The sequence below is a fragment of the Streptopelia decaocto genome, assembly GCF_964273445.1.
Source record: "Streptopelia decaocto genome assembly, chromosome: 4".
NCBI lineage: Eukaryota > Metazoa > Chordata > Aves > Columbiformes > Columbidae > Streptopelia > Streptopelia decaocto.
In genome coordinates this window covers 59,387,370-59,401,103 of record NC_138658.1, presented here as the reverse complement: position 1 = coordinate 59,401,103, position 13,734 = coordinate 59,387,370, and the positions used below count along the sequence as shown (strand labels likewise).

Below are 13,734 nucleotides of genomic sequence, written 5' to 3'. Positions count from 1 at the left end.
TTTTAGGGTCTAAATCAATGCCTACTAAAGTTAAAAGGGTCTCAACAAATATTTCAGATACATTATTAAGAACAAACCTAAAGATGAAGGTGATTTAGTTTCAATCCCATAATGGTATTTTTAAGAGTACTGATACATTTCTATCATATGAAAATATATATGTGTTTCTAGTTCAGAGTTAAATCTTGAATACAGCAGTCTAAACATAATCCCTATAATTAGTAGATATTCTAGCATGTGGCTAGGCTTTCCCCTTGAAGCAGATAAAGTCATTTTTAAGAAAAAGAAAGTGAAGGAGGGAGAAAATACATTTTTTCTATCTGATGTAATATTCGACTGCAAGACTTTCATTCACATGTGGATATTTAAAAATGTGTTTTAAAAGATAGCTTATATTTCTGTTGAAAAGCAAACCTAAAGGTATTTTCATCCTGATGGACAGAGGTTGTGGAGAAACCTCAGGAGATCTAACAAGAAGACACCCAACCAGTCTTTTGCAGGGGTTGGTCCAAAACCCCAAATTGCCAAACTGTGTGGCCCAGCATTGGCAGTATCTGTTGGGCAGAGTGACCGGATCAAAAAACCAGGATCCTTTACAATACAAACAAGTCTTCCTTCACTGTCTGATCAGAGAGGAAATGTAAATGCCACCGCATAGATTGGAGGGAGGTGTCACACACCGCACGGTCACTCCAAATGAACTCGGCAGCAAGTGAGAAGCTCCTTTTTTGACAGCGAATGAGGCAGGCAAGTGAGCGGACACCTGGTCATTTAAAGTGCACCAGGATTTAAATGGTGGGCTTGTTCGCCAAATTGCTGCTGCGCTCTGAGCCAGAAGAAGTAAAATGTGTTTCCTTTACACATTTCAGCTGTTGTGCTGTAGCAGAATGCACTCCAGGCTGGAATGTGAAAACAAGCCCAAATCATCGTCCTGGATTGTTTTCCCACAGTTCCTACCAGCTTCCACACTGCAAAAACCCATCTGAGAAATACTGCCATTAGTGAATTACCTTCAAATTGGGACTAATAAAGTCCTATCCCAGTCTGATATGAAATAACAAGCATTTTTTTAATTGCATAAGACACAGTGTTAATTCTGGCGATTACATGCTCAGAAGACAGACTTGTGGGTATGATAAATACTTACAATCTCTAAGCAAAGCCTAATATATATATCAATATCAGAGAAAAGTTTGCAATTTTTTTTTTCCACAACTCACAGCAAAAGTATGCATCACCCAGACAAATTGCTTCATGCATTTTTTTTAGTAATTCTCTAGCTTATTTCTAACGCTAACGACATGAGGAGAGCATGACAGAGATCTCCCCATTGCCACTGCACATACAACTTTCTCATGACTCACTCCGTATTTTCCCCATCAGAACCACAGCATGACATTTTTGTGCCCTCAGCATCTTCCACCCAGTGCGTGCTCTCTCTGGGCTGGTCCCATCTCCTGCAGCACCTCTCACTGGGCCCTACGGCATCGCCTTGTGTGCTCTTGGTGCCCCACTCAACCCACGCTTGATGTGGCTCTGCCTCTGCTCACCGACAGCGGGGCTCAGGAAAGCTCAGAGAGTTCCGGTTAAGCCTTCTTCCATTCAGAGTCATCGCTTACACACTCTGCGTAGAGAAAACCTCTTTATTATTCAGCTTCATGTCCTACAAGTGAATATCCAAATGCAGTGGCATTCATCAGAGGGAGTTACTGGAAACATTTACGCTAATTAGGCTCCTGTCTAAATTGGCTACTAATCTTATATTATAGTTAAACTACCAGAAGGATTTCTAAAACAATAGATTTTTTGGCTAGTTAGTGGTTTTTATCAGACAGATAATGGGAGAAAAGAAATAAATAAACTCAGGGAGGTACAATTACATCATCTTACTATTTCAGCATGATAAACAAAATGGTATTCACTTCCCTCCCCAGAGTGCTATGAGGCTTATTCCATTAAGGTTTGTCAAGTGCTTGGATGGAAGGCCCTGTAAGTGCACCATGTTATTAGTAAATATTAAATAGAAAACAAGATTCTAATTATCGGGATAAACAGGCTAAGTTCTGCTTGGCTAAATGCACTTGGGACGGAAACCCAGGACCACCAGCCATGCCACAGCGTTGTGTATCCTTATCAGATCCGACACCCCTTAGCCTCCAAAAGATCAGGTTTGCTCAAGTTCAAACCTACCTGAGCTAAAATTCACCATCCCTATCTCTTCTCAAACCCTGAATAAACTTTTATTTTTCCAGGCACCCCCAAACCTGTTCATCACGCGGCACAGCTGGGACAGAACCGCAGCACACAGGTACGGATGCACAGAGCCTCGGTGACGGTCCCTGCCCTGCAAGCACAGGGCGCACAGTCCCCTGTCACTGAGCTTGTGACTGCCCTGGCCCCTACATCCTGGCACCAGAAGGAAAATCCCGTTTTGTGGTCTTTATGCCTTTGGCCACAATGGAGAAAAAAAACAAATCACTGTACAAACGTTTCACTAAAGATAAAAGAGAGAGACATGTAAAGCATCTGTGTAACGCTGTGCTGATCAATCAGAATTAGAGATAAAACTGCCCCTAATATCATGTGTGAATAAAGGGCTAAAATATTTTTGCATTGATTAAAACGAATGTCATCTGGTAGCTTTGGTGGTGGTGTGTTTGTTTGTTTGGGTTTTTTTTACCTTTGCTGTCAAGTCAAGCCTGTGCTGGGCACAGCCATCTGGGGCTTTACATCTTCCCAAGCATGCTGTGCAGTCTGATGGCATCTCTTGCGTAAAAGGCATAGACTGACAGGGATTCAAAAGAGACACAATAGCTGCAGTGAAGAAGCTCCTCTCACTTCAGGGAAAAAGGTGGGGATGGAGAAAGCTGTGGAAAATAACATTTCTGGTGGGCAGAACAAGAACCCTAGTAAAGACAAAGGCCTTCCACAAGCAGGGTCTTCTGGTTTTGGGGAGTGATCATTTTGCCAGCTTTACATGTCCCTCAAAAGGGTGCAACCAACCTGTGCCTACAGAACTGCTCCACTGACTGCACACAATGCGGAGCCCCCAGAGTGTAGCTATGGCCTGTTAGCTGGTTTCTAGTCTATTCTGTTTGAAAGGAAAACTATCTTCACTGTGCTCAGTGTTAACAACCCCACTGCTGCAAAGGTAACAAGCTTCTTCCCCTGGGGGTGAGTCCCAAGATGTTTCGAAAACAGCAATTTTGAATTACAGTGGCCTCTCGCTAGTAGGGACTACTTACTGAAAAGCAACATTTGCAAGACTGATCGTTTGGGCTTTCATACAAAAATCCCCCACTAGAAACCAGGTCTTGAAACATGAGTGAAACAACTGGAAGCACAAACATTAAGCATGATGGTTTGCAACCTTCCTACCACCCTCCTCCCAACCCGTAACGACAGGCTGTATTAAAACAAGCAAACAAGCAAGGAGAAGGGTCTATGGAGATTTAACTCCAGTCTCCTTCAATAATCTCTGTTGAACGATTCTCAGAATGGATGGTTTTCAGCCACACTGCTTCCCGACCGAGTTGCAGGAGGCTGGGCTGGAGCAGCCTCAGCGGGGAGCCACTTCAGGATGCCCAGGTTGGGCTCTCGATGACTCTGTAAGACACACACTTCCCCTTAGGGGCATGCGCAGACCAGTACCAACCGTGCCAAGCTACTCCCATAGCTTGGTGTTAAGAGAGAAAACAACACATACACACAGTTATTGTGTTCTCTATTCATATGATAGCGACAGATTCACTACAGCCTGCAAGCCAGCCCTTGTTCTGCAGCTACGCCGTGGTGAGGCATGTGCTGAGGATGGGCTGAGGCATCCTGCAACGGTGGCATCATCTCCTGCTTCTCAGAAACCACCTTCCAGCACTAAGCAGCCTAAATCAGGAGTATGGACTGAATTGGAACCATGCAATTTTTAATGCGCCTACTTATTGAATTTTTAATTTGCAGATTATTGACTGTATGGACTGTAATGGCTTTGAACAACAGGGTGAGTGTGTATGCCAGGCATCTGATGTAATTCTATGTGAAAAGAGATGGCAAATTGCTGGAGCCTTTAATTACACTATTATTTAATAGTATTAAGGAAGGGCCTGAAAAAAAACCCAGAATCGTCTACTGCACATTTAGCTACATCTCAATAAAATGAAATGCCATTTGTGTGAGAGGAAGGAAGGGGTAGCTCAGAATACATACACTTGTATATGAATGGGGTTGATGTGAAAGGGCGGGTCATAAAGAAATGATGGTTTTGGTCCATGGGATTTTTATGCTTTTTGCTTCTAAGATCCTAGAAGCCCCTGAAATCAAGAAGCCATTAAATGAAAAGTAATAAGTTTTCTGCCCTGCCTTTTCCTACCCACATGAAGACAGTAAAATGAACAATGCTGTCACTGGTCCCCACATCTGTCTGCATATTGCATGCTATATAGATATAGGGCCTGCTGCCACAGAAATGGAGACTCCCAGGTTTTTTTTGGCAGGCTCTTGGCAGCACATTCAACACAAAAATCCATTCTCAGCAAAGCAGCAGCAGCCATGGTCTGCCCTCCTCGCCACAGCCAGTCTGGGTCATGCCAGGTGCTCTTTCCTTCCTTCCCTCTCTGGCAGCAGGGACCACTCGTCTTTTCTTTCCTCATGATTTTATTTGGAAACAAAAAGAAACAACATCCTGTCATCGAACACGAGTAAGGCGTAATTACCATAGCTACGTTTTACCTACCACAGTGAACGTTATTACCATGTGAAGATCACAAATATCAAGCCTCCAGGAATGTCACACGAGAATGTCATAACTAAGCCTTCGTCTAAAATAAATGCTCGGGAAAACCCTTCTCAGAATCACTCCACCTACCTACATGCAAGTGCACATTATTAAGGGCTGTTCTTAAAAAGATGTGAGAAATAACTCGTTGAAGAACAAGGCTGGACTGTTATTCCAGGGGAAAACCCAGCAGCTACGCAGGGAAATAATATTTTGCCATGACTCCTCTCAGACTGGTGCTGTTGGAAGGAGCCCTGAATAGCGGCAGGGCCCAGCTCGGCTGGAACACGCTGCAGCTGCTCGGGACATGTTGCCATCAGAAACAAACCCCAGGCCCGGCTCTCCTCTCTTTCATGCCACCGACTATGTGCCTGACTTGTATTTCTGCTGCCCCTTGCCAACAGCCGCATCTCAGGCAGGGAACTCTGAGCTCTGCGATAAAAAACACATTTGCTAAAATTTAAATACACTGTGCCCAAGAAAAGGATTTAAGACGAGTAGGTGTCAGTGGTTCCTTCAGACAGATATATTTTCACTCACTGCCAACCAGCTCATGCATTGAGGTCTCACAGCACTGAATAAGAGGAGGCAGCAAATACAAATGGAAACTGAAATGGCAGGCAGTGGGACAGAGAAGCCAGGGAAGGGTGTTTTACAAATTCCTCTCAATATCAGGTCCTTAACTTTGCAGTGGCAGTTCTGTATACCAAAGTTTTGTTTCGTGCCCTATATTTATTCCCCTTTCATGGAGAGAAGGCTGGGGACTGTGCTTACTATTCTTGGAGTGCTGTTGTGGATGGGTGGAATACTAAGAGAACTGCATCTGAAAATGAACACTCACAACGTCTTATCAGCACTGGACATACATAATTTTTCTTGCGAAGTTTTTGCTATGAAATTGGTTGTCACACAAATTCCTGTGCTTCTCCTTCCTGTTTTTCTAAACCCACTACATTACTATATTTTTTGATGTCCATTTTAATGTTCCTTAAAGATAAAGCCAACAGCCTATACTAAAATTTCATGCACCCTTTTCTTTGGTTGAACAGAACTGCATTCTCACTACACAGTAAAATTTCACATACATTTTAATAACTCAGTAAACTCCACCCAGATGAAAATATCCACCTGTAAGCATGAAACATTTCTGCCTTAATTGAATGTAAACACAACCTTCCCCAACATGCATTTTCTCAGGCAAAAGAAAGTGCGTGCTCCATCGATGTAAAGCACTGCCGCTCAATTTGCTGCTGTGGGAAGTCGGGATGGTTTAGAACTGAAATGCTGGCTCTCACTTTGGTCTGCCATTGGAAAACTGATATCTAAGGATGAAACTTTCTCTCAGCCAAAGTTCTTGATAAATTATAATTTATCGAAATAATACTACCAGCACTTATCTACTTGAAATAGAGTCTTCAGGGAATGCTTTATGAGAAAAGAATGTGGAAGTTTGAAGTGTTCATGGCTAAACACAAGCTGGCGACTAGCACTGGTAGGCCACCAAACATACTGTTCTTTTAATAATCTCTGGTTTTCAGCTGAAGCATAATTCACTACAGATTTTCCACAGCCCACTATAAATGAGACAATGGCAGCATTAGTTTGCAGTTTTGTTTGAAAACAAGAGCTATTATTCATTGCATGTGGAAATCCTGAACAACGAACCAATAATTTCCATCAATACCATTTTAATCTCAACCAAGCCTCTACCTGCTCTTTGTAAGGCTTACGCTGAAGTGACGGGGGCACGGCACAGAGAACTGTGGCCGTCAGAGCAGAGATGTCAAGAAAGTGATACAGAAGAAACCACCAAAAAATTCCGTATTTAGAATGCTCACAGTCTGAAAACGTGGATTGTTTCGAACATGGTGTGTATGAAAGCTTTGCGCGGAGGCTGGCTGGGATTACACCAGCTTTGATAAAGATGAAGCAGGGTTTAGAAAAGATGTACAGGCTTCAGCCACAGACGAGCAAATCACAGATGCCTTCCAGAAAAATTCCAAGGTAAAGGGCTTGCAGAACAGCTGGCCACCACCAGGTACCAGGATGATGATGATGGTAATAACACTAACAACAGCATCACCACCACCAAATTAATTCTTTAATAGGGAACAGAAACTAAAGTAACCAGAGCCATCTAACTTGTAAGTAGGAGAGTTGTTTTCTTTTTAAGTGAAAAAGGGGAGAGCTACTTCTGTATCAAGAGATAGCTACTTTGATTTCAGAAAATAGGTACACTGGACACAGCAGCCGGCAAAGAAACTGAGAGAAACCAAAGAATTAAGACAGCTGAAGCACAATGGAAAGACACAGTGCTCTATTAATAATGCTCACCTTTAAAGAAGCATGATAGGACCGTGGCATTTAATATCAGTGCTTATCAGAAGCATCTCAAGAGATTTCGGCTCTTTTAATGTATGTCTCACAAAAGAAACAACACTAAAGAGTGCTGACTTCAATGTTTTCCCACCGCTAACAGCTGCCTTTCAGGGAAGATCCCGTGAAGCTTTCCTCTTCCACATTTGACTGACTGTGGATTTCCACGTTTAATTGAATGGGACTCAATAGCAGGAGCAGAGAGAGTTCAAATTGTCCCCTTGGGGATTCACTCACCAGAAATTACTCTTTCATGCCATGACATTTTGAGGGAATATCATAATGTCGTTTTGGACACAATGTCATAACTTGGAGGAACAGAAGAATAAGATGGAAACATCAATTAAGATAAAAGAAAGGGTGTAAAAATCACGGTTTGCCCTGCGCCCTTCCGTTCACAGGGCAGTCCCAGTTTGAAAAAAGGCTGCTCCGTATCTGCAGTCGCTACGTACGCTCATTGTGGGGCCAGTACGATCAGCTGCGACAGGATCAAATCCCCCGTGCATGGCGGAGGACAGCAGCGCTATGGAGAGCAGAGCAGCAGGAGAGTGACATCAGCAGGATCCGGCCCTTTCTCACAGCACAACGTGGTCGCAAAGAACTCATGAGAACATGCTGGGTACACTTGCCTGGAGGTTTTACAGGGTGGGAACAGAATACAAAACCTTTATATACACATGTCGCTACATGAATATGTATACGTACATGTGTACGCATATATGTGTATATATATATATATAAAGGGTCCAGACAGTTATTTTGGCAATTCTACGTCATGTGCTTACACTGAATTACATTAGCAATACCACTCCACAGCATAACGTTATTTTTCAAAAACACGAAAAATAAGTGTGAGAAATACAGCAGACGCGGAACTGTCGTGGGGAGGCTGGGTGTCTGAGGCATTAAACGTGGAGATACAGCATCGCAGCGACAGTGCACTAGGTCATGTACGTCCTGTGTGAGAACAGTGGCTCAAAACCCCTTCCAAAAATACCCCTTGAGTGGCTGATGAGACACGAGCTGGGAGGTGAAAGGGGGGAAAATGTCCTAGTGGGTTGCGGCTTGAGGAGAAAGTTGATCTGACCCCAGCCTGCGTACATTAAAAGCCTGTATCATAATCCTCTCTCTCCGCCTTCAGCCTGCTATCTGACTTATATTAATTAAATATAAATGCAAATAAGAATGAGTTATTTTCATCACTATTAAATACGTTAAAATGAAACCATCTGGTTTTGTGGTAATCAAACTTCAAGGAACAAGACTCTAAGTTTGAAAAAATATAAACTAGTGCTAAATGACACCTTTATGTTTGATGTCTGATTTTAAATTACTTATTACTCTTTATATATTATTTCATTTACCATGTAAATTTTCACTTTTCATGTATTACAGCTGCTACGGCAACATTAAACAGGCACTAAACTTTTTACAACAGTGCACTGAATGGCATCAGTTACCACATTTTCAGTAAATATTTGCCGAAAGGCTCCTTCCAGGTCAGATGGGCTGCCCAGACCCATTGCCACCGGCCCTGACCGCCCCACAGGCGAGTCGAGCGGTGGGGACAGCCGAGGACAACGTGCCCCCCACCTCCGTGAGCAGCTCTTGCAAAGACTTAACGTCCACATCGGGGTTTCGTCACCATGATATTATAATTATTCAGTTTTTCAGTTACCGCTGCAACTTCAATTCATTTAGCAGTAGGCTTTTTAAATTACAGTCCATTTATTATCAACATTCTTTTTGCACAGAAGGTTACGACGGTTTATTAATCCATCAACGGACTCCCTAAAAATATGATCAACGATGCTGCATGAAATGTCATTCTTTATACACTTTAGGAGGTTTGGCAATTAGCGCTTCAAAACATTATGACTGTATTGAAGGCTTAAAAAATACTTGTAAAAAAAATACAGAACCATATCCCCGAAGAGTTCTGCTGAGTTAGAACAACACGTTGTAAATCTTAGCACCTGACTACACTACTCTTATGAAATTACTCAAAAATGCATGTTATTTGCAAAAGTAAAAAAAAATAAGGCAGTATTAGGCCCAGCATTTGATTAATGAGACCGTGTCTAGAGCAACTCCATACTGCTGCGGTTCCTCAGAGTCGTGTTTCAGACGTACCTGGAAGCCCGGGAAGAACTGCTATTTTCCAAAGCATCTTATTAAAAGAAAACAATCTGACAGGGCTGCTTGCTCAATACAGCGTGGCTATGAACTGGGAGAAGCTATGAAACACATTATAGTTCGCTTTTCTTGGGCGAAGAGAGGCTCTTAAATTATAAAAGTGTAAACGGCTGAAGATTGAATCCCGGCGGTGGAAGTACCATAAATACACGTCTCATCACCCGCCGCACGCAGCGCGCGGGTACAGCAGCAGCACCGCGCTGCGACTGAGAGCCAGCGGGCGCCACACGCCGCCTGCACTGCGCTCACCCCACATTTGGAGGACAACACACTTCTCTGAGCCCTGTTTTAAGAATACCACTTACTGTAGTGGTGTGCCAAATATTTTGGTTGATGCTTAAATAATTCATGAATGCTAAACTCATCTCTTTTTTTTTTTTTTAAAGAATAAAACCTTCATATTCAGAGGCTGACCTTTTTACTCTGCTATATAAACCCATTAACAATACAGAAAAACATATCCCAAACATAAAAAGCTTTGAAATATCAATTTAAAGGCTACTTTCTGCTATATCCTTTATTGTAAATGTTACCAAGAAAAAGGCAGAAACCAAAAATCAATTTTTAATATATTTCTTCCTACCACAGGGCATCGGAAACATTAACGGTTTCTACATCTACATGGCTACTCTTATAAGCTTTGCTCTTCCCACATTTGCCTTTAAAGCATGATTAATGTATGTTTGCCTATACATTTAAAGTACTTCTGGGTGTAAATTAATTAACAATAATGCAGTACACACAAACAACTTTCTCATTGTTTGATTACCCAGAATAACAGTTTGATATTTACATAGCTGCTGCAGCTTAGGCAGAAAAATGTTGCACATTTTTTATTAGCTAACTAGATTCCCAGCAAACCGGGAATCCAGGCAGGAACCAGACTTCTGGAGTTCAGTTTTGAAGCTACTGCTGCTCTGCAAAACTCAGCTTCAGTACTGAAACATTTTTCGGGAAGTTTTCTGCATTTGAACTTGCAACGGCCCAGGAACACTGGTTGGGTTTTAACAGCTCCACTGAAAACAGGCGTCGCAATAAAATTATCAAGAATTAGCTCCACTGAAGTGAGTGTTGTATGAGTGAAGCTTATGAACAGCCCTGTGCAATCCAAGTGTAGAAATGCTCCCTCTCTTCTTGCTGCTACTGCCAAAAGGTCTCCCCTTTCCCTCATAAATCCGCATACATGCACTTCTGTATAGACTGACATGCCCCATATGTTAAATCACATTTCATCCTATTGCTCCCAGTCACCTCAGTTTCCAGGTTTTCCTCACCACTACTGCTCAACCAACTCCCTCATGTTTATGGAGATGAGGGTGGAAATTTCCTCTGTAATCAGAGAGGGTGATCTGGATTAGGAATCTAATTAATTAGGGATTAGGAACCTAAATTATGTGGACCTCTCTCTATTCACAATGTAGGTATTTATTTCAGAAGGACTGCTTCACTATGTGCCTAAATCAGGAGGGTGAGATATAATCTAGATATTTTCCTTAGGTTCACATAACATACCCTGTCACAGGTTTAATGATGAATTTTTCTTCCTCTCTTTCTAGATCAGGGTCCCGCTCAGAAATATAATTTATATGTGTGTATATATATCTATGTAGATATAATTATTCTACCAATAAAATGACATCGCATGCAAATCAGTAACACCTACTTCAGCCTAGAAGTAGGACAATAGACTGGAAAGCAGAAAAAAAAGACAACTGGAGAACACTGAGAGACCATGAAACCATTACAGAAAGTCATTAATCTGTTTATTTGGGCTCCAGGTTTTTCTTACACTCTTTTATCTACTTTTAAATACCACCAATCTTTTCAGGTTGTCCCATGCTTAGAAGTATCAGTCCATCTAGTGGATTGCTGGTGGGGAAGACTGACTCCGGTATTGTTGGAGGAATATGTGAAAATATCAGTATTTCAGAAAAATATGGCAGTATTATTTCAGTAATACTGCAGTATTACAGAAGTATTAGAGAGGAATTCTCCCTCTGCCTGTAAACACATCATTTAAGCTCCACAGTGCTGCATGTCCAAAGCCTCTTCTCCAATCAACTAGAAATGACTTGGCTCCACAAACGCAAACTGGATAAATATTACTCTTAGCATATTAAAAGGAATCAACAGTAAACCCAACTTTTCACATCACATGAAAGCCATAAATCCATGTCATGTCGTTTTAAGGTGATCTTTTAAGTGTTAAAATAAACAGCATGAATCTACACACCACAGAAAGTTTTTTTTTGTTCCCTTTGAGAGAGAGAAGGGAGTAATCCAAGGGATTTACAATTAGTTGTACAGTTTCAATACCAAATAATTGCAATAAATAAAGTCTGTTGAAGCTATCTTAACCCACAGCTTAATGCCTGTCAGGTCAGTGCTGTCAGCTGCAAACTCCACTCGTGGGGTATCACAGCCCAGGGGTGAATGAACATGAGTAAGATGCTCTGACTCGGTCATGGGTCTGCTGGAGAGGATACACGGTATGTTAACACCTCTGCACACCATAAATATTCCTGCAATGCTTTGGTGTATTGGAATTAGGTAAGAATAGCCTTGTCCCCGGTTTTAATAATAACTATGATGTCATTAAAACACACATTTTGTTTTCGGCAAGCCCACTCTCAAGCTACAAGCATGGAAATACTACCTGCAAGAGAGGGACCCATCTCTGCCAGTAAGGAGGGAGCACAGCCTTCCTAAAACAACGTGAAAAATATTAAGTCTCTCAAGAGAAAAAGGTTTAATTCACTTTTTCATGTTAGTTGTTGCTACCTATTGATGTCCTAAACCTGCTGCTGAATACCAGGAATTTCAGAGTAAACAACCATAAGGTAAAGCTTTATATCAGCATGAATCTGAGCATTAATTGAAATGCCTTAAGGCAGAGTAAAAATGCCTTTGAAACATTTACATGAGAGTAACAGAGCTTGGATAAGAAAAGGAATAAAAAAGGGTATTCACAATGGTTTTCCTTATAGCTATCCACATCAATTAGTCTTTAAATACAAGACTTTTTGACTTCTCAGAATTAAAACCCCTTGCAAAGAAATCTGCAGTCTGAGAAAACATGGCTCGATGAAATGCCCCAGAACTATTTTTAACAAAACAGCACTTAGAGGATTGGTCTTTTAACGGCAGGTTTAGAAGACACTAGGTTGGGGTGGTTTTTTTCTCTTCAAGGCTCTCACAAAGTATTTGTCAGGGAGACTTTGGGGATATGTAATTTAGGTACATCATCCTTCTATGTACAGCAAACACCACACCAAGCATGCAAGTATGACTGAATCTTAATCCTCTTTCCACTCTATCTTCTGAATAACAACCTCTGTCATTACAGAAGGCCATTTTTTTTACTGCAAATGAGGTTGTGTGCCAGGATAACTTCCCCTCTATCCCATCCTTGCCCGGAGAGCCATGTCGAGTCCCACGTAACATGGGAGAAGCGGCGCAGGGAGCCCGGCACTCCCATCCCTGGTGGGGTACCAGGTGGACAGCGTGGTCCTCAGCAGGGAAGGATAGCGAGGGACTGGATGGGAAGCACTAACCCCCACAACCTCCAAGGAAGCTTTGGAGAGGAAATTCTAATTTTGGAGGAAATTCCAACTTCTTTCTTGCAGAAGCAACATGTCACTCAGAAAAGTGTGACAGCTGCATCTGCTTGACCTCAGTAACTCTACAACAGGCAGTTGTTGGGACCACCAAGCTTTTGGCAGCCTGGGATAGACTGGTCTCACCCACACCCTTTTTAGGTTTGACTTTCCAGCTATTCCCTGTCATTTCTCTTGTCACTCGCATGTGTGATGCATACCCACATGTCCACGGTGCAGCTGATGGGAACAGCACTGCCTGGGTCAGGCTTGATGCCTAAGGGACTGTAAGATGCAAGACCAAAACTGATAAAACTCTCTGGGAGAAAATCTTCTGACTGCACTTAGTGCAGCAACACTTTCCACAGGTCCTGGCACCAGAAGTCCCAGCAGGGTCCTCCATCCCCTGGGGGAAACATGGCTCTGAAGCTGTAATCTGACTTAAAAGCTCCCGGTGGGGAATGCATCCCGCTCCCAAGCAACGCGATGCAGAAGCTACTGATCCATCCAACTCCTGCGAAGTGTGGCCCATTTCCCCTCTGAATTTGTTGGGATCATCTTTTAACCCTGGCAACTCAGCCTGCCTTCTTCGGCTAGATTAAAGAGCTATCTGCTATCAAAGGAATTGTCTTCAGGTAATACCTTGTAGACCATCATCCCATCATCTCACATCCTCCTTTTGGACAAAGTAAGTAGGTTGAGCTGCTTAAGTCTGTAATTGTAGGGCCTGTTTTCCAGAGATTGAGTGAATTTGCTCTTGGCTTTAATGCTGCCAGGATTTACTCTCAGAACCTC

At 42.3% G+C, this 13,734-nt stretch overlaps 1 protein-coding gene across 2 annotated transcripts in view; it reads right to left on the bottom strand.

The window, feature by feature from the left end:
- The window catches only part of PPARGC1A (PPARG coactivator 1 alpha), a gene marked incomplete at its 5' end in the record, with an annotated part of 168,642 nt that overhangs the window by 104,740 nt on the left and 50,168 nt on the right, over positions 1-13,734 (bottom strand). The gene's annotated exons all lie outside the window — the stretch shown is intronic.